Source organism: Simochromis diagramma, unplaced genomic scaffold (genome assembly GCF_900408965.1).
Source record: "Simochromis diagramma unplaced genomic scaffold, fSimDia1.1 OVJJ01000438.1, whole genome shotgun sequence".
Taxonomy (NCBI): Eukaryota; Metazoa; Chordata; class Actinopteri; order Cichliformes; family Cichlidae; genus Simochromis; species Simochromis diagramma.
In genome coordinates this window covers 1,486,665-1,513,435 of record NW_024387263.1, presented here as the reverse complement: position 1 = coordinate 1,513,435, position 26,771 = coordinate 1,486,665, and the positions used below count along the sequence as shown (strand labels likewise).

At 43.2% G+C, this 26,771-nt stretch overlaps 1 protein-coding gene across 3 annotated transcripts in view; it reads left to right on the top strand.

Moving 5' to 3' along the window:
* The first annotated feature begins 669 nt into the window (after nt 1-669).
* The window catches only part of LOC120715359 (poly(rC)-binding protein 4-like), a 109,467-nt gene continuing 83,365 nt past the window's right edge, over nt 670-26,771 (top strand). For 2 of the 3 annotated variants that reach the window (XM_040002299.1, XM_040002297.1), the window contains exon 1: nt 670-2,608. The gene's annotated coding sequence lies outside the window, so the exon portion shown is untranslated. The remainder of the gene's footprint in view (nt 2,609-26,771) is intronic. The other variant, XM_040002298.1, reaches the window with a different exon arrangement.

Genomic DNA, 26,771 nt, shown 5'->3' with positions numbered 1-26,771 from the left:
TGACCAGAGGTTTGGAAATTGCAGGTTTTGATTTGTTCTTTCACTGGACAAAATAAGAGCACTGGAAGCGTTTGTGCTTTAAAATCATCTCTCCGGTCTATAAGGACTGAGTGTGAACACGGTCTGTGTGACAGTAAAATGGGAACGTGAAGGAAAGTTTGTAATTACAGTGACTGAGTGTCAATGACGAGCGATAGAAAGCAGCGAACCGGTGATGCAGAGGCTTTGAGATGCTTCATAACTCCAACACTTAACAGAGAGGAACAAATCAAACCTGAGAGCTTCAGCTGGCAGCTGGAACAAAGTTTAGAAATCCAAATCTACTCTAGTTTTTACATTTGTGTGACTGCAGGCTTCAGAGTGATGGTAGCTGTGCATGCAAAACATTAGTGAGACTGCCTCACGTCTCAGATACACTCAGCTGCCTGGAGTTCAGCTTTTCAGGGTTTTTGGTTTCTTATAAGTAACAAAATAAATGTATTGTCAAAACAGTCTGATTTGTTCTGGTCTAAAGGAGTGCGTCTAGCGCTATGACTGTACAAGCAATTAATGAAATAGAATATCTGTGCCCATGGTACTCCAGAGGTGACATTCCTCCTTATTAACAGTGCACGCTTTGAGTTTGCTGCACAGGACGATGTCGGTGTGTGTGTGTGTGTGTGTGTGTGTGTGTGTGTGTGTGTGTGTGTGTGTGTTCATGTTTGTAGCAGAGTGACCGGTGGGTCTAACGATTCTTCCGCTCATGAATCGTCCCTTTGACATTTCCTCGGGGATTTTGTTCCTCCTGATCTTTGTACCTTTTTCTTCCGACCCTCTGAGGACTGGATGTCCGTATATCGGACACATTCTTACAGTTCAGTGCTGTCTGTCACAAGGACTCAGCCCTGTTAGGACCTGTTCAGACGTTCTTAATGAATTTAACTTTACATAAAGGTCTCGACTCGCATGTGGTTTGACACAGTTTCCAATATCCTGCCCTTTAGAACTCAGCTAAAGGCCTGCAGCGAGTCTGCCATGATGCTGCCTGGTAATGATGTATTCAAGCCTCTCACTCGGTTTCTCGGTCATAGATTCAAAGACATGAGGTGCAGAATATTTCACCAAAACAGAACACCGGCGGTTATGACAGAAATAGATGCTGGTGCATCGTTACTGTGTCTCAAAAATAACCGAACGAAGTGTAAGCCGTGGTACGCTGAACACTGTTTTTGGAGCTGTCCGAGGGTCTCTGAGGTCGGGATGGGTACAACTAATGAGGTTAGCACAATAATAAAAAACAGCATGTATAAAGATCAGTTTGTGTTCAGGCCGGCACCCAAAACACAAATATGCAAAAAGCTTCCAACTGTAAACTGACTCAGGGACATGAAGGCGTTTTTAAGGTTCTGCTATCTCTGGGTGCTTATGGTAGTTTTTACTTTCACTAATTACTTTTATTGTTAATTTCTATAATGATATAATTATAATAAGTATTAATAATAATAAAATAAGTATTTTTGCTTAGTTAGACCTTTCTTCTGTCCGTTCTTACCTTCAGTTAACAAACAGGCCGTTTGCTCCTAACTCGCATTTTACTTTGTTTACTTTGGTTCAAGGTAAATGATGTGATGTCAGTGGCTCAGTACATTTTTATTGAGTGAAAACACCTTTTAAGCTGGGTGGGCGGAGCTGTCTGAGCCCCGCCCACAGTAAACGTCCACCAGAAATGATGCAAAATGAGCATTATAGACAAATATAAAGCATTTCCTGGCATGCAGTTCAGAGGTGTAGTTTTGTAACAGTGCAGTTTCACAAAGAGCTTTTCTTTCATTACTAATGAAGCAACAGTCAGAATAAATGGTTTTAGTGGTGAGACCTGTTAGTTCAAGTTTATTCTAATCTGTCATTTATTTATATTTCTCTCTTTCTCTCCAAACGTTTTTCCTTCAGGTCAAAAAATATGAAAAATATTATATTTACAGTACAAAAATGTGTGTGTGTGTGTGTGTGTGTGTGTTTCCACAGCTGTGGCTCACTGGCCTCACAAACTAATTTGTTAATAAACTGCATAAATGAAGCTGGATGTGGACGTCTGTGGGCTCGGTGTCTGTTGTGTGGGTGTCTGTAGAAAAACAGCTCAGCAGGAAGAGTTTAACAATCTGAGACGTGCAGCAGCTGTTTTTATTCCCTTTAAATAAGATGTAACATTTTCTTTATTCATTCTTTTTTTAACTTCATGCCAGAAACTTAAAAAAAAGTAAAATGAGGTCAAACTGAAGTCTACATCTCTCTTCATCATCTGTAAATTTCTCTCGTAGCACAAATGTTTTCCAACAAGCTTTAGTGGATTTTGAACATGGATGCAGCAAAGCAACCATTTTCTTAAAGAGAAAGTGGAAACACATCAGAAATCCACTAAAAGAAAAGCTGTCAGTGAGCTTCAGAGGCTAGCTGGCCTCCCTCGTTTCCTATGCTAGTGCTAAGCTAAGCTAACTAGCTGCTAGCTGGTCAGTGTGTTTGTACTGACTTTAAATCTGGTCTCGTTTGAGCAGATGGTAATCAGAGTATCTTTTTCTGTTCCCACAGGTCTTCCAGGAATGCCACGCCCACAGATCTGAGCAGCAGGTCGGTGAGTGAAATCTTTCTGTGCTTCAGCTGTTGTGTTAAAATTTATCGGTTTTATTTTACTGTATAAAAAGAGATGAAGCATGTTTGAGGCTACGCAGAGCGAGGCAGTGTACATGAAGAATACTGAGGAAGAATCTAGAAACTCCTGTAAGTCTGATGATGGCAGTTGGATCAGAAACATGGCAGCGGTTTTGCTGCTCAGATATTTGCAGATTAAATCCTGTTTCTTGACGAAGTCAGTAAATTCGTTAGAGCAGTTGTTGTCTGCTTCTGGCTCTCTTGCACAGCGCGTCTTTTGTCCCTCCCCTCAGCCTCAGCTGTTCATGTCAGATCGCCGTCCCTTACTGAGCCAGTGCAGTAAGGTTTGCAGGAGGTTTCTTCCTGTTAAAAGGCAGTTTTTCCTCCCCACTGTCGCCAAGTGCTAGCTCATAGGGGGTCATGTGATTGTTGGTGTTTTCTCTGTATTATTGTAGAGTCGTTACCTGCTAATATAAAGCGCCTTGGAGTGACTGTTGTTTTGATTTGTAAAAAGTAATTAAATCAAATTGAAACTGAATTAGTAATTAGTCTGTGGAGAGGCGAGACACATGAGCATTATATTCACTTTGTATTTAATAAGTGAAGTCGGTGAATTTCAGCAGTGAAGCCATACCTGAGCTCATGAAGTCGTGCGCTTGTTGATGCTACGTGAACATGTTGACTCTCTAACAGGTATATGATGGCACATGTCAAATGCCCAGTTTTAAAAAAACAAAATCAAAACACAAATGTGTTGTTAGCTAGCTGCTGGCTAGCATTGATAGCGCCTTGAGGCGACTGTTGTTGTGATTTGGAGCTGTATAAATAAAGTTGAATTGAATCTCCTGCTGTTAAAAATGGGTTGGTGGTCTCTTGCCTTCCATTACTGAACTAAGCACAGTATGGTGACATGTTTATATTCTACACTAGGCTCTAACATAGCAGCATTCATTCCCAGTAGTTTGTAGTGGAGCAGGTACGTCACATTAAAAACAGCTCTTTTTGTTTTGTGTGGTTTCCAACAGGAATCAATATTACGAGCTCCAAACAGAGTTTTGCTTCTTCTTCCAGCAGCCGAGTCAGCTAATAAATGCATGTTCACTGCTTGTGGTTCACATTATTTTCCCTGTTTTAGTGACTAAGATGATTAATCACAAGCATTACTCTGAATAATTCCTGTATTGAACTCTTTCATCATCTCTCATCTGTTTGTTTCTCGAGTCATCATAGTTTGTATTTTAAACGTACTCAGGCTGATTCCAATAAAGTAGTTCCGGTTGTTTCTTCTACGTCTGAACTTCACGTCGAGCTGAATTATTGAACTTTTTGCTGCGCTATATTTTTCTGACAGCTTTATTAGTCACTCTGCAGAAGTGTACAAATAAACTGGAGTGTTTTACATACATGAGATGAATGTGAAGAGTGCGTTTAAATTCTGTTAGAACTGCAACATTAGACATTATGCATTCAGCCACTGAAGAAGCAGCATTTTTACTTTTGCTAGTTGAAGTATATTGTAGTATTATTTTTTTACAATGTGGTAAATTTAACTTTTGCGTACACACATCAGATTTAATGCTCCTCCTGTTTTGCCTGCAGCAGACTTGGAGTAATGTGTGATTTGGTCATGTGAGCATATTTGATGACATCATTATTATTATATCCTCCAAACATGTCATCCATATCTGAACTTTTGCAGTTTTTCTGTCATCTGTAGTGAATTACACCTTCATAAACTTTATGCGCCGCTGTGATTGATTATCATTACCTCCACAAATACAAATAATCCTTTAAAAGTTTCTCCGTGGACACATTTTTGCAGGAAATTCTTCAAACTGAGTGAATTGCGTGTCACTTCGGTTTTCAGCGCCTGCAGCAGCCACCCTGCTGAACATGAAGGAAACGCTGCGTGGAGCCGAATCTGTCTTCTGGTCTCACTGCCCTTTGGCCAGTCATGTAAATAACATCTGTCAGTTTACACACGGCGTAACGTGGCCGTTTGCACACCTGAACAGTTTAATGTAAAACACACTCGGATCATTTCACCGAGCTGCTCACAAATCTAACAGATGAACCTGGTGCTGATCGGAGAACTGGACCAAAGTGGTTCTGTGCAAGCAAGAGGAAAAATCTCAGCATTATGGGTTAATTATCAGCAAAGCTGATACACGTTTTAATTTGAGTCTATCTGGAGACTGACTCAGGGCTGGAGCCTCGAGTGGACGTTAGAGGAACTGCAGTTTCTGGTTTCATCCTTCACTCCTGGAGGTTCATTTTGTAGCAGATAACCACGTAAAGAATGGAATATATCAACACTGGTCCTGGACTTCTGACGCTGATTATGTCACTAAAACCGTCCAATCGGTGAGCTTGTTTTACTTAAAGGTGCTCCGATTCAGCATGTGTTTAACATGTCAGCCCCACATGGACTCGGTGGATGTGCTCCCACACACGGGTGGAGGTGATTTCTAACTGAGCTGTAACAACATCAGGAATCATCTGGGCCTCGTCTCCGTTTCCTTTTCTTTCCTGAGCCACATTTTCTGGGTCTGTCTGACTCCTCCTCCTCGTCTATCTCCACCTTCTTTGTTCTTCTCTCCTCTTCGTTCCCCACCATCCATCCCTCTGCTTTTATCAGTGCCACTGCCGTTTTTGAGTTGACGGTCCTCGCTCTCTGTCCCTCTGCCACTTTTATCTCTCTTCATCTCTCTCTGCTCGTTGCCTCCCCGCCCCTCTCTCCATCTTTGGCTTAAATCAACGTGACTGCTTGTTTTCTCTCCTGCTCTCATTCGTCCTCTCTGCCAAGATGCCAATTAGTGTGTAAAATACAAACTCTTAAAAAGGCCTGTGTGTCTGCATATAAAGAAAACGTGGAAGCAGAAATCAGATGGATTTGGGTCATCGGTGCTTTCACAGCCTCAGAAATCCTTCAGATTTCCATCCTGGTTTTATTTTTAATGCCAAAACGTTGCCAGATTTGACATTCACCACTGGTGATCTTTCACAGACGTACTTATTTATTATAAACTGATGTGAATGGATTGAATTAGACTTGGATTAAACACTTTTAGAAGTTGGACAGATTTCCAATTACCCCAAAAAGTCCAATAAATGAAATAATAAGTCTTTGCTCCACTTAAACTTCTGTACACTTAAAGCTGGAGTTCGTACTGGGGACATGCGGGGTGGGATTAGCCTTTGAGAGGCCAGTGCAGCGTGTGACTTTCACTTCCAGCTTTGCATTTGATAACCCATGCATGGTAAATGAGACTCTCTTTTCCCCCGGCTGCTGTGTTAAACATATTTCTGACATTTTATTCGTCCGGTCCATTCGCTCCATGGCTTTAATTTTCAGACATCACCTGGAGCGTCAGTGAGGAGGCGTGAAGGTCAAGGTCGCTGGGTCAAGTGAAGGATCAGTTGTGCAATATGAGCTCGTTTCCTGCTGACTTTGCCACTGTGTGACCTGTGCGTGTGTGTGTGTGTGTGTTTGTTTGTTTCTCTCAGATCCTCCAGGTGAACTTCCATCCACTTGTTTTATGCATTTTTGATTTTGTGGCTAAAAAAGGAAAACGTACTGAGTGGAAACACCATCCATCCAGAAAAATCTGAAAATCCTGCAGATGCTTGAGGCTTGGCTAAACTGGAAAAGTTTAGTTACACAGTAGGAGCTCGATTCCTTCTGACTTTGCTACAGACCGTGTGTGTGTGTGTGTGTGTGTGTGTGTGTGTGTGTGTGTGTGTGTGTGTGTGTGTGTCAGATTGTCTTGTGTCTTTGTTCCTTTGAAATCTAAATAAATGATACAACGATGAAATAAATGACGACACACACATCGGCTTTGGTGCTGCTGGAGCGATGTCGACGTCATGAACAGTGACAGAGCTGCAGCATTAACACGTGAAATCAGTAGAAATATCACGCTTCCATTACATTTGAGCTTTTTTAACGGTTTGAGCTTCAAACTGAGTTATTTTTATATCCTCTGAGCAGTTTTGGAAAACCCAGGTTGGAATAGTTTCTTCAATGTTCCCTCCTCACATGAAACACAACAGGAAATGGTCCACATCAGTCACATTCTCACTGCTGGAAATGCTCAGTGTGGTCGGGCGAGGCTGCTGCCTGGACAGAGCGTGAGGCTGCCTGGTGCGTAGCGAGTGGGCATTATCTGTGCTATTACCTGTTCTATTCTCACACTGGAGCAAATGAGTGCAGTCAGACTCGCTCTGTCGGGTAATTGTGTTCTTACATCACCTCTGAAAGTGATGTCCACAAGTTCAGCGCTGCAGTGGATGTGTGGCAAACGTGCTGTGTATAAAGGATAGATGTAGCCACGAGAGCTGGCGGTTAGGCCTTTTTTGGTGCTTTGATGTTTGGTGTGACACCGAGGGACCAGTGACCACCTTGTTTTAGCCCCTTTTCTCTCCAGCAGGGGTCAAATTCACAAAATGAAAATGGTAAATGGTCTGTGTAGCGCTTTACTTGGTCCTTAAGGACCCCAAAGCGCTTTACATCCAGTCATCCACCCATTCATACACACATTCACACACTGGTGATGGCAGCTACATTGTAACCACAGCCACCCTGGGGCGCACTGACACTGGTGCCACCGGGCCCTCTGACCACCACCAGCAAACATCGGGTTAGTCTCTTGCCCAAGGATATCTGGCACGCAGCCCGGAGGCAGCCTGGGATCGAACCACCGACCTTCTGATAAGTAGCTGACCTGCTCTGCCACCAAAAGGAACTTGATGTTGTGCTCAGTAAGACTTGAAATGAGCGATCAAGTCTCTGAGCTGATCAGGAAGGTGTCTAATGAGCGAGCGTGAAGCTCTTTTCTCAGACCAAACCAGAGGCCAGACAGTTGAGTCGCCTCCTGCTGGCCATTAGAAAGAATGCAGCTTTACGTTTTAGCGCTGGGAGCTACGTCCACGTTTTACTGCAGGGGTCTCCGGGGCCACCGCTGGTACTGTCCCCGGGCCGCGAGTTTGGGACCCCAGCTTTAGAGACACTTTTCTTAGTTGACAGGCGGCACTCGTTGTTGCACCGATGGTTTAAATTTGTATTAGGGCTCAATTATGGCAAAAATGATAATCACGATTATTTTCACTGAAATTGAGATCTCGATTATTTGACGATATTTATTTAACAATAACAATTTGTTGAATAATGACTTTAAAGATTGTCAAAAAATAATATAAAATAGTGTGCAAATACTGATAACAGTGCAAATGTTTGCAATATAAAAAATATATGAAATATGTAAACATCTATGTTTAGTGAACTTCAAAATACTGCATAATATTTATGCATACAAATAACCAAACATCAAGGCGAGCTGTGTAGCCACACAAGGCACAATTGCATCAAAAAGTTGCTGCCTGAGCAAAAATAAAATGAAACACTGAAAGTAGAAACTTTTGATTGAAATAAATGATTGAATACATTTGCAGTGTTGCTCTGTGGTGCAGCTACGACACCGTAGCAAAGTTTACACACTGTGTCTACTTGATCCACGTCTGACTCGAACCCATAATGTTTCCACACCACTGAAGTCGTTTTACCTCTTTTCAACCAACGGCAGTCACTCTCCTCTCCAAATAACTTCTGCTTAGCTTTCCGAGCTTCCCTCGGGTCCTCTTAATTGTTGTGAGGCGTGTTCGAAACGCAGAGAGGTGCGCTCGATTTGCCACACGGAGCAGCGCGAGAGTAAAGCACGAGGGAGGGGCTAATAATCGGCTCAGTCATTTTTAATGATCGTTGAAAGCCCAGATCGTAATTTAGATTAAAATTCGATTCATTGAGCAGCCCTAATTTGTATGGAAACATTTTCTTTGCTTCAGCTTTTATAAACGTGTAAATGTAGCCATTCTTCAGCATGGAAACACATTTTAACCTGTTCTCTAGGAAACTTTATTCTAACTTTATTCTCTCTCCTGAGTAAGCGCTGCTGGTGTCCCAGTCTTTGCCTTTCTGTATAAAACACCTTGTGGTGACTGTTGTTGTGAATTGAGGTTATATTAATAAACCTGAACTGGATGTTTCCTGTAGTTGTAGGTGTGGCAGTGCAGCTGGAGTCTGTCTTTGTGGAGGTTGAATGTCTCATCCAGTGTAACTACTGGATGAATTTTTATGGGATTTTAAATGCACAGTCTCCAGAGGCTGAATCGTACTGGTTCTACTGGCACGACACGGCTGCTGGTTGGCTCACACAGATATTCACAGCTCCCAGATGAATGCTCGGTGTGACATTGCCGTCATTTTTCCACTCGTACTGAGCGGCTGACAGTTTGTTATTCAAATGCCTCAAAAAGTTGGATGGATTTTTCTTCCAGACATTTTGGCTCCCAGAGGTTTACTGTCAGATATTGGTTTTAAAAGACGGGATTTGTACGGTAATGTGCTTCTTCTTTGTTTGTGCGAATACACTGGAGACTTTGAGGAGTAAAAATATTACCCACAGCCTACTGTACAATCTCTCAGGTTAATACAATATTATTTTATTTTCATTTAAGGCACAACTGAGTCTCGCTCTGTTGCTTGAATTGGCGTAACTCACCTGTGCACAACCGTTTACATCAAGTGTCGCTCGCTGGTAACCCGAGGAGGCAGCTCGTACGCTGAGCTTCTGAAGGTTTAAGGTTAAATGATTAATGTGGCCATGTTGGTTCTTTCAGCTGTGTTACGTAAAGACTTGATTGCAGTGGATGTTTGATGTTTTCTAGAGACTCCTGTAATGTTTGCCCAGCATTCATCTTCAGGACGGCTTTTCAAATGTTGAATACAGCAGTAACGCTTTGGAACAAAGAGCACGAGAACGGCGGCTAAAGCTGAGATCTGGTCATAGTAAGAAAGGACTCGGAGCACAAACCTGCTAACGCTGCGTTTTCTTGGGTTTCTCCCATTTTGGTTTCTTGCAGGTAAAACATGTAATTTGCACGACTCTCAAATTGTACTAATAGTATCGTCTTGATGCATCCAGTCATCCAGGTAAGTATATCTCCAAAAGCTGATTCTGTTCATCAGGACGGAAATTCTCATGACCATTGATCAACAACCACAACAACACAAAACACTACGACCAGATGAACTGGATCAACTTTTGGAGATGTACTAATAGTAATAACTCATTAATAATTGTAACATGAAGGTTTGGTTTGGTTAATAATTATACAGACATTTCCACATTGTTGCTTGAGGCTTGCGTGTCCATGTCATTGCATTGTTTTGGTGGAAATTAGAGTGGACGGCGGCACCTGGGTGAGGTGCTACTTGTGCCGTTCTTGCAGCAGCACGTCGCCCCGCGGCTGTTTCAGCAGAACAATGCCTGCCTCCACTCTGCCAGAGGAGAACAGGCTTTTCTCAATCAGGAGCATATCCACACAGCTCCTTGGCCAGCATTTAGTCCCAGTATGCCACTTATTGAATGGGATGTTCTGGGTTGACGTATTCATCAGAGGCGGCCACAACAGCCACTGCAGGCTGCACACGTCCAGGAGTGGAGCTCCTCAACAATAGATCTGGACACTTGTGCAGTCTATGGACACATCGATGATTGTTTCATGATCAGATGAGGCCTCATGTCAAATATCTTGTACAGTATGGATTAGGGCTGCCACGATTATTCGACTAGTCACGATTACGTCGACTATCAAAATCATCGACGACTGATTTAATAGTCGACGCGTCGTTTGAAGCTTTGTAAGATCACAAAAGACGCAGGAATAAGTAGCAGGATTTAAGAGTGTAATAACAGGACTGAAACAGAAGATGGCAGCACTGCATGTACAAGGATGCCAGCTGCCGTTAAACACCGAAGAAGAAGAAGCAGTGTCCCAGAATTCATAGCGCGGCCCAGCTCAGTTTCCAACAATGGCGGCAGCTAGTTAGTTTTAATGTTACTCTTATTATTCTTTCTGGGTCACAAAATAAACGTTTAACATGTTTTCAGGCGAGAATGTAGCTGTGTAAACCTCAAATATCTGCTCAGTTTATCAAGACACCACATATTTTCAAAAGCGCTCCGATGTTTTCGGAGACGTCTGTTACCCACTAGCTCGATAGCTAGCCGGGGGCAAGGCTAACTAGAGCCGTGAGAACACCGGACTCCCGGCAGATCGTTTTCAAACCCACCGCCGTCTTTCGCTACTCAGGTTAAATATGATATATAAGTCACTTAGATAACTTAACAATGTTATTGTTTGACTTTTTTTAGTCTTTTATTTGTTCCTGAGTAAATCGGTTTGGCTGAGATTAAAGTTATAGTTTTTACACAGCTGAATAAACATCAAGCAGACAGCTGATTATCAGAAGTGTGAGATGCTGGAGAATTTACTCCGGTGTCCTGTTATATTTTAGATAGCAAGGAGTTTATTAAACTTCACCGAAACAATCTGCAGATTTCATTAAAATTTAATAAACTATCATCTTGTCTTTATTTTTAGTTAGCACAGACCTGAAACACTTAAAGCTGTAGTCAGCAAAAATAATCGCTGACTAGTCGACTATCAAAATAATCGTTTGTGGCAGCCCTAGTATGGATACAAATCGTGTATCTTTGTGGTTTTACTGTCCTTCTGTGCACGTGTTATGCTTCTGGCGGGACTCTGACCAAACTGTGCGGTTGAAGGAAAGAAATGTCCCGGTCAGAAAAAGAGCAGGACGGTGATGTTGAGTCAAAGCGAGTGGACGGAGAGGAGCTGATGTGCAAGCAGTTTCCCCGACGAGTAGCCGCACACACACCGCTCTCTCTCTGACGAGAAACAGAGCAGAGGTAGAGGAGAGAGAGCGGTTGGAGCACGACTCTGAGGGTGGCCAAATCCAAACACACAAAGATACAGCACGTATGCACTCACACACCCAGTGAGGTAATCGCAGTTTTAACAGACTGGCTCCGTGGCGGAGGTGCTATCGAGTGCGCTGCTACATTCCTACTACATCAAGTGGAACCGCTCAGTCGCCAGAGGAAGTCCCGCTGAGACAAATCAGTCCACATCTAATCTCCAGTCCTGCCAGCGGTTGTGTTGTTCCTCCAAATCGTCACCATGAGTCACGTCCTGAGTGTTCTCGGCCCGCTGTAAGGAATGTGCTGATGCCGTGGAGATATTTTTATTCGCTCCCCGTTGAGCTGCCATCTCTGCACTGCCTGTGGTTGTAACTTTTACTGGCTGTCAGTTGGCCTGTAAAGCTTCCCCTCCACGACGACCGATGACGGTTCAACAAATATGAGAAACGAGCAATGAGGCCGTGTGGAACAGCTGCTGGGACAATCAAGCACACGACACACAGACAGCATTAAGAACATGTTTATTCTGCTTTTTCATGTCGTGTTGTGTCTGTTCATCCATCCATTCATCTCTTAGAAGAAGGAAGTGCAGAATGCTGTTGTCCTCACACCACAACACAGAAGTCCAGCCTTCATATTAAAGTGGTGCAAGAAGTCTCTGATTCTGATTAGGATGAAGGAGATCTTTCCAGCGCCTGTTTTCTTTCTTCACCTTGTATGTCTGAAACTCCAGGAGTCAGTGACACAAAGACTGCCCTGTGCTGCATAAATGGGATATGCTTTTTCAAAGAAATGATGATATATAATTCATTTAATTGGCCCTGTGATAGCTGGGATAGATTCCAGCCCAACCAACGATCTGAACTAAGTGCAGATGGATGGAAGTTATCGCTGCGCTGTTCTGTGGCTACCATCAGCAGTAACACTAACAGCAGTAATGTGCACGTGTACATATTTAGCATGTGCTAAACTGGAGAAAGAAGTTGAGTGAACCTCACATCTTTTTGTACAAGGTTGCTTCATATTATTCTATTTTCTCCTGCAACCTGCTGCACAAGCAACTGTGCCCTGGCTCATCTCTCTTGGTGTGCAGGAACATTTCTGAGTGCAGCCTCGTTTCAGATCCTTATGTTTAATCTTGCGCTTCACTGGAGCAGCTTTGAGTGTTTAAATTCAACTAACTTGAATTTTATTTACACAGCGCCAAATCACAACAGGAGTCGCCTCAGGGCGCTTTATACTGTAAGGCAGACCCTACAATAATACATACAGAGAAAACCCAACAATCATTTGACCCCCTATGAGCAAGCACTTTGGCGACAGTGGGAAGGAAAAACTCCCTTTGAACAGGAAGAAACCTCCGACAGAACCAGGCTCAGGGAGGGGCGGGGCCATCTGCTGTGATTGGTTGGGAGAGAGAAGGAAGACAGGATAAAGACATGCTGTGGAAGAGAGACAGAGGTTAATAACAGATATGATTCAGTGCAGAGAGGTCTGTTAATACATAGTTAGTGAAGAAGAAACACCCAGTGCATCATGGGAATCCCCCAGCAGCCTACAGCTATTGCAGCATAACTAAGGGAGGATTCAGGGTCACCTGGTCCAGCCCTAACTATATGCTTTAGCAAAAAGGAAAGTTTGAAGCCAGTGGATGTTGTTAAATTTTCTAAAGCTCAATGAAGATAAAACTGAAGTTGTCAGCACTCTGGGCCACTTTTCCTCCTACTGTAATGTTTTACAGTATGTGTCAAAAACCTCGGTGTCTACCTTGATGGTTCTTTTAAATTGAATAAGCAGGTGAGTGCAGTAGTTCGGTCCTGCTTCGTTCAGTTAAGACAGCTGGCTAAGGTAAAGCCATACCTCCCGGAGAATGTATTTGAACGTGTTATTCACCTTTTCCTTACTTGCAGATTAGACTACTGCAATTCATTGTATTTTGGTCTCAACCAGGCCTCCATCCATCATCTTCAGATGGTCCAAAATGCAGCTGCTCGCCTGCTAACTGGTACCAAACGGAGAGAGCATATAACCCCAGTTTTAGCTTCTCTACACTGGCTTCCTGTCTCCTACAGGATCCAATTTAAACTTTTACTTTTTGTTTTTAAGTCGCTTAATGCCCGAGCTCTTCTTACCTGTCTGAGCTCCTTCCTGTTTATGCTCCAGGAAAAACCACGAGGTCTAGCTCAAAACTAATGCTGTCCATCCCACGGACTAGTCTCACATCTCGTGGTGATAGATCCTTCTCTGTGGAAGGTCCCAGACTTTGGAATAGTCTCCCCCATAATATTAGATCTGCACAAACACTTGATCGATTTAAATCATTACTAAAGACACATTTTTATGCCCTGGCTTTTAACACACTATGACCCAAACATTTTAATAGTCTTAGTTATTGCTTTAGTTCTTTTATTGTCCTATCATTGTTTTATATTGTTATTATTGTTTTACATTGTTTCTTTTTAGTGGCATTTTTATATTGTTAAGCACTTTGTGCAGCATCGTCTGTGCTATATAAATAAATTCGACCTTGACCTAATCTTGAAAGTAGAGATAGTGTCTGTCTCCTGAATCCAAACTGGAAGCTGGTTCCACAGAAGAGGGGCCTGAAAACTGAAGGCTCTGCCTCCCATTCTACTTTTAAATACTCTAGGAACAGTTTGAAGCCTCACAGGGATTATTTGTACATGCAGTTTACATACCCGTATCAAATCAGTTTTCAATGCGCCTTTGCTGGGTTGGAGTGTTTGACGTCACTGAGCTCAAGTCATTTGTTCATTCAGAAACGCCTTTGTCCACCCCGTCTGGAGTCACTGTAATATTACCTCCTCGAGGCCTTTGGTATCGGCTGCTCTTGAATGCATCTTTTTACTCAGTAAGTCATGAAAAATCATAAAAGTAGCTGCAATGAAGCAAATGCACGAACAGCCTTCAGAGCCAGCGCGACCCAAACTCTGGCTACAAACGACAAGTGAGCATAAAACTGCAAGAGAAATTACATAAAGATTTTAATTGTGATTAATGGGCGTGGAGCCAATGGGGTTAATGGATCCTGTTATTGGTGGTTGTGTCAGGATCTCAGCTGGATAATAATGACTGCTCTGGTTTTGCGGAGCATCTAATTCAATAAAGAGTCCATTACATCCTGCCTGTTAGCCCCAGGGAGCCCGTGCTCCCTGCCTCCGCGGCTCTCCTCCTTCACGTCAGCGACTGTCTTTGGATGTTGGTCTGCCACTCATTTCTAAGGATTAAATTACTTTAACCCTTTAAGTCCTGCCATAGAACCAAGGCCAGAGCTTACTTTATATTTTTACATGCTGTAGTGCCATTTTTGGGAGCATTTCAAGTTGCTATACATCGATACAACTGTTATAGCCCATACTTTAATAATATGTATGCATTAAGTCCATAGTAGCTACATAAATTGCAAAAAAGTGCAATAAACTACAAAAAAATTGAAAATCGTTTTTGGGTTTTTTACATATATTTCTACTTGGAGAAATTTAAGAGGTTTATCCCTCAAAACTTTAAATACAAAAAATTTCCAAAAAATAATTTACAACAACAGGACATTTATTTTGAGTGTCTTCATAGTTTTATTTTTGAGATACACCAATTTTTATATACTGCAGGAAAAACGAAAAACAATCCTATGATGCAAATTTGCAGAGAAAACAGCATGTGCATCAAAATAAACTATTTCCAACAGTGCAATATGAGTTCTAAACATCCCAGCAACTATTCAGAAAAGCATAAAGTCAAACATGACTTATAAAAACACCAGTATAGTACGGAGCCCCGCAGGGGACATGGGAGAAAATAAATTAAGACAGACTTTTGTGAGATCTCGCAAAACTAACTCGGGATCTCGCAAAAGTTGAATTCCAACAATGGCGGCAGCTACTTAGTTGTAATATTACTCTTTCTGGGTCACAAAATACACTTTTAAGATATTTTGAGGCGTGAATGTAGTTGTGTAAACGTCAGATACCTGCTCGGTTTACAAGACATCACATATTTGCAAAAGTGCTCCGACGTTTTCGGAGATCTGACACCCACCATCGCGAAGCTAACGGGAGGTCGAGACCTACTACAGCTGGGAGGAACACCGCTTTCCCGGCACATCGTGCCTCAACCTCCCGGTCGGCTTCGAGCTGGCGGCCTCCGAAGAATGCGGCTAAAACTTTTGCGAGATCCCGCAGAAGTCCGTCTTAATTTTTTTTTTCTCCCATGTCTCCTGCGGGGCGCCGTAGTATAGGCTTTTAAGGCCTACAAATAAAAAACTACATTTTCCGCGAAAATGACGTCACTTCCGGTTTCGGGCAGGTAATGGCGGACATGCGATAGTTCGCACTGACGTCTTTTTCAATGTGGGAAGTGTTATGAACAGCTGATCGGATCGGCAAAGCGTGTTTCTGGAATATTATGTTTTTGTTCCTGCAAGCGCTTTTTATGCAATATTTGCAAAGCTTTATGTGGAAGGAAACCGTGACCGAGGACAAGCTGATGGCATAAGATGTAAGTACAACTCCTCCGGTTTCACAAAAAAGATTATTGCACTAACTTACGTGGTTCCGGTTCTACAGGGATTTAAAAATAGTTATGCAAAACGGAGTGTGCCCGCGCAGACCGGCTTTAAAGGAGTGTGAGTGTTAATTAAGAAACCATACTGCCTAAGCATAAACAGCTTGCTAAGATACAGCGTGAAAGAATTAGCTTTTTAAACTCAGTATAGCTTGAATACAGCATCCACTGGTCACCTCAAGACGTCCACTTACTAAAATGCTCATACTGCAGGTCTGTTCCTCTGCTGCTCCTACACACATTAATCACATTAATAAAACTTCCTGTATAAACTGGGATAGCTTTTAGGAATAATTTGTTTTAAGATAAGATAAGATAAGATAAAACTTTATTAATCCCTTGGGTGGGTTCCTCTGGGAAATTCGGTTTCCAAAAGCACAGCACCGACTTTTAGATCAATCAAATCCTCACAAAATCTTTAGTAGCTGATCTCAAGGCATCACTGCCGTGTATTATTATAAAATAAGTGTTCATCAAACAGTGACACGAATGGTAACTGATTACTTTCTCTTATAAGGTGAATATGTAGCTTTCAAAGAAGAAGAACAATCAAAAACGTTTTACCATCTTACTATATACACTGAGATAATGAAGATCAAAAGAATAAATAATCAGATCAATATACACGTGTGCACATGTGATTTTTTTCCCGTCTTTTTTAATCTGTGTGCTGTCAAGGAATGAGCATATCTTTATAACGTCATCTCAGTCTCACAAGCCCCACCCACCTGTAACATCGTGTTTACTGGGGCAGCCAATCAGGAGGTTCAGCTTGAAGGAGGAGGAGCAGGCGTGATTTGTTTCAGACAGATGATGATGATGATGTAGGACTCTGAATTATTCAAAGCTGCTCTCGTAAAATCCACAAACCAGAACCTGAAGCTGGAAACGAGCAGAATTCTTGTTTTTCTTGTTTGTTGGCCTGAAATGAACTAAAAGCTTTTAGGAAACTTTCCTGTTTCATGACTTGTGCACTGATTTCCTCGTTTTTACTGTCAAATGCTCTGTAGATGATCGTACAGCCGGGCTGTGGAGGTGAGTCACTGGCAGGTGGAGTCGGCCAGCTGGAGGAACTTTAAAGCCTTTGCATTTTGATGCGCTGCATCACCGCCCACCCCGTGCTCTTGGGGCTTAGCTGTCTTTCCACTGCTGATTAGTAGACTTGGATCCAGCTACGTGTTCTGCACAGGCCGGTCTGTCATCGTCATGTGAGGTGGCTAATGTTGGTCCAATTACTTTGGAGCTTCTCTCTTTGTCTCTGTTTCTTTCAGGGTTTAGCTAAAAATGCAAAATCTCTCTGACCTCAGTTTCAAATTCTTGAAATGCAGATTCATGTTTCTCAGGTGGAACCTGTGCACAAGTTGCACAAATCTATCTGCTGCGTTTTTACCTGCCCAGTGATTTCATAATCCGGTTGTTAAGTCTGACGTCACTAGCCGTGTCTGGGTCTAAACTCCGCTGCAGGTCCACATATCAAACGATCACTATGGCATTACTGAGAGTTGAAAAACTGTCTAGTCTTTCATCTTTAATAAAATGATCAGCGTTCTGCTCTACCAGGTGTAACAGTTGAGTTTAACATCCAGGCATCCATGAAAACGGAATTTATGACATTTAACGGAGTTAGAAGTTAGCAGGGAGTTAGCTCGCTAGCTTCTATCTAAATACAATATAGCATGTCCTGACTGCGGGGTTTTGGAAACAAATTAAAACGTACAGCTCTGTTATCACTTCCAACATAAATGAAGACAGAAAACTAAACAGCAGTGACGTTTGTAGGGTTACTGAAGTTGGGCTAGCTGGTATATAATGATGTGCTACGTGACCGCTAGCGACACAGCTATGTTAGCATAATATAAACAAGCTAACTTTTTTCCCACTCGATAAAAGTTAACGTGAGTGTTCTCGGTGGTCAGGAACAAATGTAATCGCATGGCAGGATGCTGTAAAAGGACCGAACTTCAGCCAGGAGAACAACTGAGATAATCCATCCACAATACGAGGTTAGTCATTCATATACTGCTGCATGGGCTGGGCTGCAGTTACATCCTAAGGTTTTAAAAACTGGGCTTAAATAAATGATTAGCGGTAATAAAAGCTGAGGGAGGTCAACAGTGATCACCGACTGTTTTAGGAGCTTTTTGAGATTAAATAGAAGAAAATACAAAACATTAAACATGTTAACAACACAAAAGCCATATTAAACGCAGACTACTTTAGGCCCGCAAGTAGGATTCGTCACGTCATCACTTAACGACCGGATAAGGCCAAGTGGGGAGCTTCATGTTTGCCAGCCAACCTTTAACCCCTTAAAGCCTGAAATATGACATCATTGCCAGAAACACGACAGTTCTATTGTACTTGCCATATTTATCTCTTTTTTTTTTTAATTGCTTCAAAATGTATTGTACGCTTTATTTAGGTTTTCATCAGACGGATGATCTACTAGTCTGAAAAGCTCAGTTTGTATTAAACATGTGACGCCAGGCGTTAGGTTTGGTCACGCCTCCGAGCCGTCTCTCGCTCTGTGCCGTGTCAGTCCGCGCTCACACGCTGCTTCTTCTGCTCTGTTGTTGTTTGTTGTTTGCTTTCCATTCAAATCTGCCCCGTGCTCCTCTTCTCCTCTCTCTAATACGCTTTACATTTCCCAGCGGCCAGCGGCCTCGTAAAAAAGAGGAAATTGAGAGATGATATCCACGCGCACTCAGACATGAGAGAAGTGGCTCTCGAGTTAAGGAGGCAGTTGAGAGCAACTCTCCAGCTGCAAACAGTGAAAAAAGTCTGGGCTTCATTTTCATATAAAGCAAACGAGGCAGAACCAGAGAGCACCGTCTGATGTGTGGGTGTGCTGACACCGTTTATGTAGCTGAATCTTTCTGTTATGAGGCTTCAACAGTGAATCATGGACCTCTGTGCTGTCAGCGTTTCAGTGTGAGGGTTAGTGATGGTTGGATGTTTTAACCCAACCAAAGAAACCAAAGTGAGCAGTTTTGTTACCTGAACTTAATCAAACTTTGAGACACAGCAAAGCAGCAGGACTATTAAGTGTGAGGCTCATTTCAGCCACGTGCATCAGCTGCCTCGTTCTTTCTACCCTGAGCTCCTGACCAGAGGAGACAGTTGGTGTCAAAGCCGACACATCTTTGCTGGGACCACCTTGTCCACTCGACCAGCATTTCTTACTTTTAGGTTGACATTTGATTGCTATTTTCCCCCCCTGTGGCGCAGGCCGCCACAGGGGGGTAGATGCTGTAGATGCTCCTCCTGACGAAAGCCCAGCTGGACTTGTGTCTCCTCCCACAATCTTGTTAGCCCCTGACATCACTGGCATGTTTGTTATTTAGTGAAATAAATACCCAAATGATTTTTGGTCACAGAGGACTCATCAGCACGAGGGTGAGAGACCTATCGAGGGTTTGTCCGGTCCATAGTGGTGCTCAAGTCCACTGATTTCTGCAGCTGCCAAAACTAAAGCTCTCACTGTGGATACATGAGGAAAAGGATTATGATGACATGACTGTCCCTCAATATTTCTTCGAGCGTCTTCAAAGGGCTTAAAACCTTGAAGAGAATGGTTTCGGTGGATTTGGGAGAATGTCTCCCTTTAAAATGTCAAATAAACTTTGAATCTTCTGTAGAAATGAAAGTTTGTGCACCTGCAGGCATTCAGCAAAAAGAGAAAATATTTATTAGACGATAATAGAATCGTGATATTTTGGTTCTGTGACCTTCAAGCAGGCTTCTAAGCAGAGGCTTCATGATTTATACATGTCAGCAGAATAAATATTTTTATGTCATAAAATGAGAGAACGCTGCAGCGTCTTCGGTTCGTTGAGCCAAGGTCGGAGACTCTTAGAGGAGATTATAGGGCGACCTGCCACGCAACCTCCAAAAAGTCGCCCCACACATCGACACACTCAGATATCTGGATCTGCGTCATACGTACCTCGCTCTCTGTCTCTGTGGTTCTGTGTCTGTGTGTGATATTGATGGCTGCTTGCTCTGAGGCTAATTTAAGCAGCGAGAAAGCCGATAAAAGGCAGGAACTCGATTGGCCGCTGTGTTTATGTCTGCACCTGCGATTTGCTGGTTCGGTGATGTTTGAATTTCATTCACTGGAGGCAGATGTTCTTGGACTGTCTGTAGCTGTTATTTATCAAATAACTGCATTAAAACTGTGCACAAAGAACCAACACACAGTGGGGGGGCTGCAATTAGCTGACTGCTAACAGCCGCCCGTGTCAGTCAGAGCGTCACGATGCTAACGTGAAGCTGAGGAAGGTGAGCTGTGACTAAATCCACCCTGCATAAGGTTTATTTCCCTATTAGGTTGATTTTATATAAGGTTTATTATTTTGCTAGGTTGATGTTTATCAACGATTATCGTGTGCTGTAAAGCCGAGTTGCTCCTGACGCGTTCATCTGAGTTGTTAGGTGATTTCTTTCTAATATCTAAGGTAGAAAACGTTACGAGACACATTGTGTAACGTTGCACAGCTGCAGTCCATTTACCACGTACTCATCATGGCCACATTTCCTGACCTTAAACTGCAGAAATGATGTGAACTTTTAGCTGTGGCATGAGAGGCGAGTGCTTCGTTCACCCTCCGTCCACCCCGACCTCCTCCTGCAGTTCATGTCGAGTTCAATAATTCGATAATCTTGTGCAATAATCAGCCAGTAATTCTGTTATATAAAGTGGGCGAACAAATCCGCTGAACAGAGCGGGTGGGTGGAGGATCAAAACGAGACATGGTGACTAAAACAAGCACGTTCCTGCTGCTGATAACTGCGACTGTACAAACTCGCCGTTTCAATCGACAGCGTTGGTTCACAGAGCCGCGCACGTTTCTTTGTATTTAAACAGACTCAACACAAAGAGCGCTCATCTGTGAGTGATTCTGCTTCCTTCATGCTTCGCCATCGTCTCCTTAAAATAAATGAAGACGTGAGTGTGAGTCCCTAACTGAGACCCTGAAGATTCTCAAATGAAATCGTTGTGTCAGGAATGATTACTGTGTTTTTAAGTAGACAGTTTATCAATTATGAAATATGGGGCAAAATAAAAATGCCTTTAGTGCACATATACACAAAAAATCAACTTTCTCTCTTTTCTAAAGTTGTTCTTTCATTAAACAAAGGAGGAGACAACAGTGAAGAAACACCTGACACCTGTGTGCTGTGTACAAAGCAGATGAAAATTCAGTCATTAAAGGCAGACTGCAGGTCGGGTCGTTGCCGTATTAGAGTCAGAGGTCTGGTGCTTCTTTGTGCTTGCAGCAGGTGATCTGCATATCCTGTTATGGTATTCAAATCTCCTCCGGTTGGCAGAGAGTGACATTTGAATACAGTCTGACTGTCTGCCTGCCTTTTCTCATTAAGTGGCCTGAGAGACAGCAAAAATGTCACAGCTGAGTCTTTCATCATCCCTCCGCAGAGGTTTGTTTTCTCTCTGTTGTCACTCACACCCACAGTGCAACTTTGTGAATTAGGAAAGAAGAAGATTGCGTCGTGTTTCTGCGGCTGTGCAGATTAGTTATATTTTTCTGTTTGCTCTGAATATGAATTCACTGCAAGGCTTCAACAGCACAGCCTCAGGCATCTAACGGTTGCTCATTCCACTTTAGCCGTGTGTTTGGGTTTTCCTCGCTCTTATAAATGTCCTACGCAGTGTAAACATGCGTGCACAGCAAGCACGTGTTTGTACTTAATGCATATGAAGGATAAATACAGGAAACCTTCACGGTGATCGGGTAAAGTGCGTCACTGCAGCACGTTCACGAATCTGTACACAAACCTCACTGCTTTCACTTATTGCAGCGCTGCGTCAACGCACTCATCGACTAAAACATTAAAACATTGCATTGTTCTGCTGCGCGTGTGCTGTGCCACCAAACACAGCCTAGAATCAGTGCCACACCCTGATGGCAGCTGCTGCGCTTCGGTCTGTTGCATCCTCATCTTTAAATCTTTTTGGAAGCCAAAAAAACTGCTCTTATGGTTTAACCCTTTAAGACCTACCATAGAACCAAGTCCGCCGGAGCTTATATTATATTTTTACATGCTGTGGAGCCATTTTTGGGAGCATTTCAAGTTGCTATACATCAATACAACCATTACAGCCTAAATTTTAATAATATGTATTCATTAAGTGCATAGTAATTACATAAATTGCAAAAAAGTGCAATAAACTACAAAAAAACTGAAAATCGTTTTTGTTTTTTTAACATATATTTCTAGTTAGAGAAATTTAAGAGGCTTATCCCTCAAAACTGTAAATATAAAAAAGTTGCACAAAATAGTTTCCCACCACAGGAAATTTATTTTGAGTGTCTTCATAGTTTTATTTTTGAAATACACCAATTTTTATATACTGCAGGAAAAACGAAAATAAATATTATAATGCAAATTTGCAAAAAAAAAACCAGCATCTGCATCAAAATAAACTATTTCCAGCAGTGCAATATGAGTCCTCAGCATCCCAGAAACGACACAGAAAGTCAGAAACTCAAACATAACTTTTAAAAACACCAGTATAGGCTCATAAGGCCCTGATGGTAAAAAACTACATTTCCGCAAAATGACGTCACTTCCGGTTTCGGGCAGGTCATGGCGGACATGCAATAGTTCGCGCTGATGGACGTAGGAAGTGTTACAAACAGCTGATCGGATCGGCAAAGTGTGTTTCTGGAATATTATGTTTTTGTTGCTGCAAGTGCTTTTTATGCAGTTTTTGCAAAGCTATATGTGGAGCTGTAGGGAACAGTAGGGAACAGTAGGGAACAGTAGGGAACAGTGGGCAGTTACAGCTCCTTGCTTGAAGCTCCCTTGTTTTTCTTTTATCTTAAACAGGGGTTTCAAACTCCTGGCCCGGGGGCCTCTCACAGCCCACGTCACCCCTACTTGCGGCCCTTATTTACATATTAAGTCAGCCATTCTTTCCGAAGAGCAGATATGAGGGTGTCAGCAGCTGTGCAGAGATGCAGTGATAACCCGACTCTCCTCTGCAACACTGTTCTGCTGCAGATCCCTCGTGTTTCTGTTTGCAGTCGGTCTGCGCTCCTCTTATTCAGTCTTTTTGTGCGTCTTCCCAGTGTCCTGTGTTTCTGTCGCACTCCGGAGCACATGCACAATCGCTGCAGTGATTGCTGTCACTCCCCTCGGCATCATATCCGTGGAGTTGCTGCTCGCCTTTGTAGAAACTCCTCAGAAACGCGATTGGGGCTGTTTCACTTGCTGTGCGAGTCAGCAGCACCATTTTCTCTCTCATACTGTGACCTGCGTTCCTCCTTCGCTCCCTGCAATCATCACGTACATTAACAGACAAATTATGCCATTCCTCACATCGTCTCACAGAAGCCACGCCGCTCTCTTCAGCTCACAATTACAGAGCAGAATAAATGTATCCTCACGGTCGGGGGAGATTTATGTGTAAGCCTCGCAGGCTGCTGCCAGCCTTTGTAATATAAGACTCGTGGCCCAGGAAAAAAACAAAGCGCGTATCTGTTTAAAGGGAGCAGCGCCGATGTCAGCCGGGCGCCGCGGCTCGTTCACAGTTGCGCTGAGGATTTGGATCAGCTTTCAAGGTCCGAGGGCTGCGCACACGGCTGAAAGTTGTCTGGGATTATTTCAACGTCTAATTCAGGAGGAGACTTTTAAAGATGAACGGCCGCTGATTTATGCCGCCGTGAAACAAATACGCTTATTTCCCCTCGTGTCTCAGTATCTGCGAACTCTTCCTTCTTTCAAATTATAATCACACTGACAGAAGATCAAGTTTGTGTTTTAGATCTGCTGTGTGTGTGTGTGTGTGTGTGTGTGTGTGTGTGTGTGTGTGTGTGTGTGTGTGTGTGTGATATGTCACGTGTGATTTGTCACTTTCTGGACTTTCAGCCAGTGAACTGCATGTATGTCCTTTTAATGTCCAGGCTATGTTTGCCACTATGTATGAGCCAGGCAGAGTCAACTCTGTGTGTGTCTGTGTCTGTGTGTGTGTGTGTGTTTTCCCTAAGCCTAGCTGAGTGTAAGTGGCTTTGGCAGCCTGTGTATGCAGGCAGCACGTTTTCTGCTCTATTTGTGTCTGAGTTTGTGTGTTTGCATGAGCGTGCATGTTATTGTAAGCATCTGCACACATTTTACTTTTGATCTTCTGCGTATACACGTGTGTGTGTTCATGCATCCAAGGATGATGGGTGTGTGTGTGTGTGTGTGTTTCTGCTAAACATTAACTAAATATGACAAGGTCACTGCTGTCATTTACCTGTCTCTCTCTCTCACACACACACACACACACACACACACACACACACACACACACACACACACACACAGCATGTAAATGTTAAGCTCACTATGTAAATACTCCTTAGGGTGGATTTGTTTGTGAGACCCAGCCACGAAAACCCTGATTGAACCAAACCCTCAGCTGTCATCACTGCCTCCTTTGTTGTGCAGACTCACAGATCATTTTGTAGATGGAAACATTTAGAAAAGACAGAAAAGGAGAGCGAGAAAGCATGCACATGAGTGTTTTTCTTGTTTAATTTAAACCTTTTAAAATGACTTTTTGATACAGCAATAAAAAGAAATAAAGGTCAGCAGATGTGAACCTGATCAAACAAATACACACAAAAACACACAACTCCAACTCAAAGACAGAGGCTACGTTCACTCTGCAGGTCTTGATGCTCAATTCAGATTTTTGATCAAATCCGATTTTTTTTTGTCTGCTCGTTCACACTACAAATAAAATGCGACAGCAAACGCGCTCTAGTGTGAACGCTCAAAGCGGCCGCATGTGCAAAAGAAGACGTCACACACAACGCGCTCTGTTTAGACTCACTAACATCGACGCTGGATGTCCAGGAAGCGTTCGCGATGTCTTCTCCGGCGCTGATAATTGGCATCTGTCTTGTGTCGGTGACGTAAAAGACAGATTTAATGCGACGTGACCATCAAACAGCAGTCGCTTTCTGAAACATCGGATATGTATCTGATTCAGGACCACATACGAAAGTGACCCAGATCAGATTTGTGCCGTTCACACTGTCACACCATGATGGGACATGGGTCACATAGGGTCAAAAAAATCGGATTTGATGCGCTTTCGCCTGCAGTGTGAACGTAGCCTAAGAGTGTGCAGCGTCGCAGCCTGAAGGCCACGCCCCAGTGCAGCGGAGCGACGAGGAGAACGCTTGATGTTTCTTCAGGAATCGCGAGGCGGTTGTTTCGGGATGAGGCTGTCGGCGCTGACGAAGTATCTGAGAGAGAACCCAGAGAGCACCTGAACCGTGGCGCGTGCCAACATGTGCCCACTCGCTTTAAGCCCACATCGACACAGTTGTCGTTCCCCGCTCACCCTGCCTGCCGGATTTGGTTCACGTCAACTTCCTCCTCTCCCCTGAAATGAACTTCAAGTTGCTGTGCTTTTATCCAGCACCCACACTCGGTGCATCAGGAGACTCTGGCCTGTAGTTGGAGCAGGGGATCAAACGCTCACCTCACCATTACTGATGGAAATCATTTCCTGAACATCCCTGAGCTGTAAAAGCCGGTTTTATTTGTAGCCGTGTGCTGTGACTCTACGTGTCACTTTTACCCTAAAACCTGAGCAAACGTGGCCTCTGCAGTTGTATTTTTAGCAATCAAACCACTAACCCTGCCAAGAATTTTAACCAAACGTGAGTCACAGATGCAGAACGCATTAAATAAGGGGGGAATTTGTCTTTCTTGTGGCAGCTGTCTGCAGATTCTATTTTAGGGTTTGTGGTACGATCGCAGCGCGGCTGCAGCATCCTGGCTGCGCTGTTTATTACAGTGTTAGCAGGAGCATCCTAGCATTACCCCGTCCTTGTAATCACAGTGATTATCAACACAAGAGACTTATGGCACAAAATGACCTCTCTCGCTGCTGCTCGCCCACTTCCTCTCCTCCTCAGTTTGAGTGAACAGCTGAAATTTTAATCTTCGTGGTCGGTCCTCCTCCTGTCTCAAAGCCCCGCCCTCCTTTTGCTCTCTGCCCCCCGGGGGTGGCGGGGTGTCGGGGGGAGAGCTCTCCTCCTCTCCATAGATTCTGTGGTCTGTAAATAGAGACTGGTGTCACCCGCACTCACATAGGAAGGCAATGATGTCAGCCTCTCTCTGACACACACACACACACTGGTAATGATGTCACTACTTGACCATCCCAACCATGACATCATCTTCTGGTGCCACCAAACAATTTTCTGTATAAAAATACAGCAGCTGCCTCTGTGGGCGCAGTAACATGCAGATTAGTGTGTAAACTGATACAAGTAACATTAAATAAAACGACAACTGTAACAATGTTGCTCTTGATTCGTGCTGTTTGTGTACTGTGACTCTGTGGACCACTTATTTACTCGTCTTCTCTCAAATGTGCACACGTTGACCTCCTTGTCTCTTTGTTTACATTATACTTCATCCTCTTGATGAAAGATCGTCCTTGATGACAGAGAGAGAAGATTTGTCAGGACGCAGAAGGAAAGAAATCAGGAGGCAGCAGAAGAAGATTTAGGATACAAGCCCGACTTTAACCCTGCGTGATAGGAAGTGTCACTAAGCCTCACAGGAGTGACAGGATTCATTCTTACCATAAACCTGCTGCAGGGTCCTGACTCAGGGTCCTGTTGCTTCTCTTCTTTTTCTTTACGTTACAGAAGCTGCTGGACTAGAAGGGTGGTTGAACTAAACTGGATTAACTGGCTAAGTTCAAAATATTGATATCTACTGACATGGGAAAATTTTTCTATGTCATCAAGG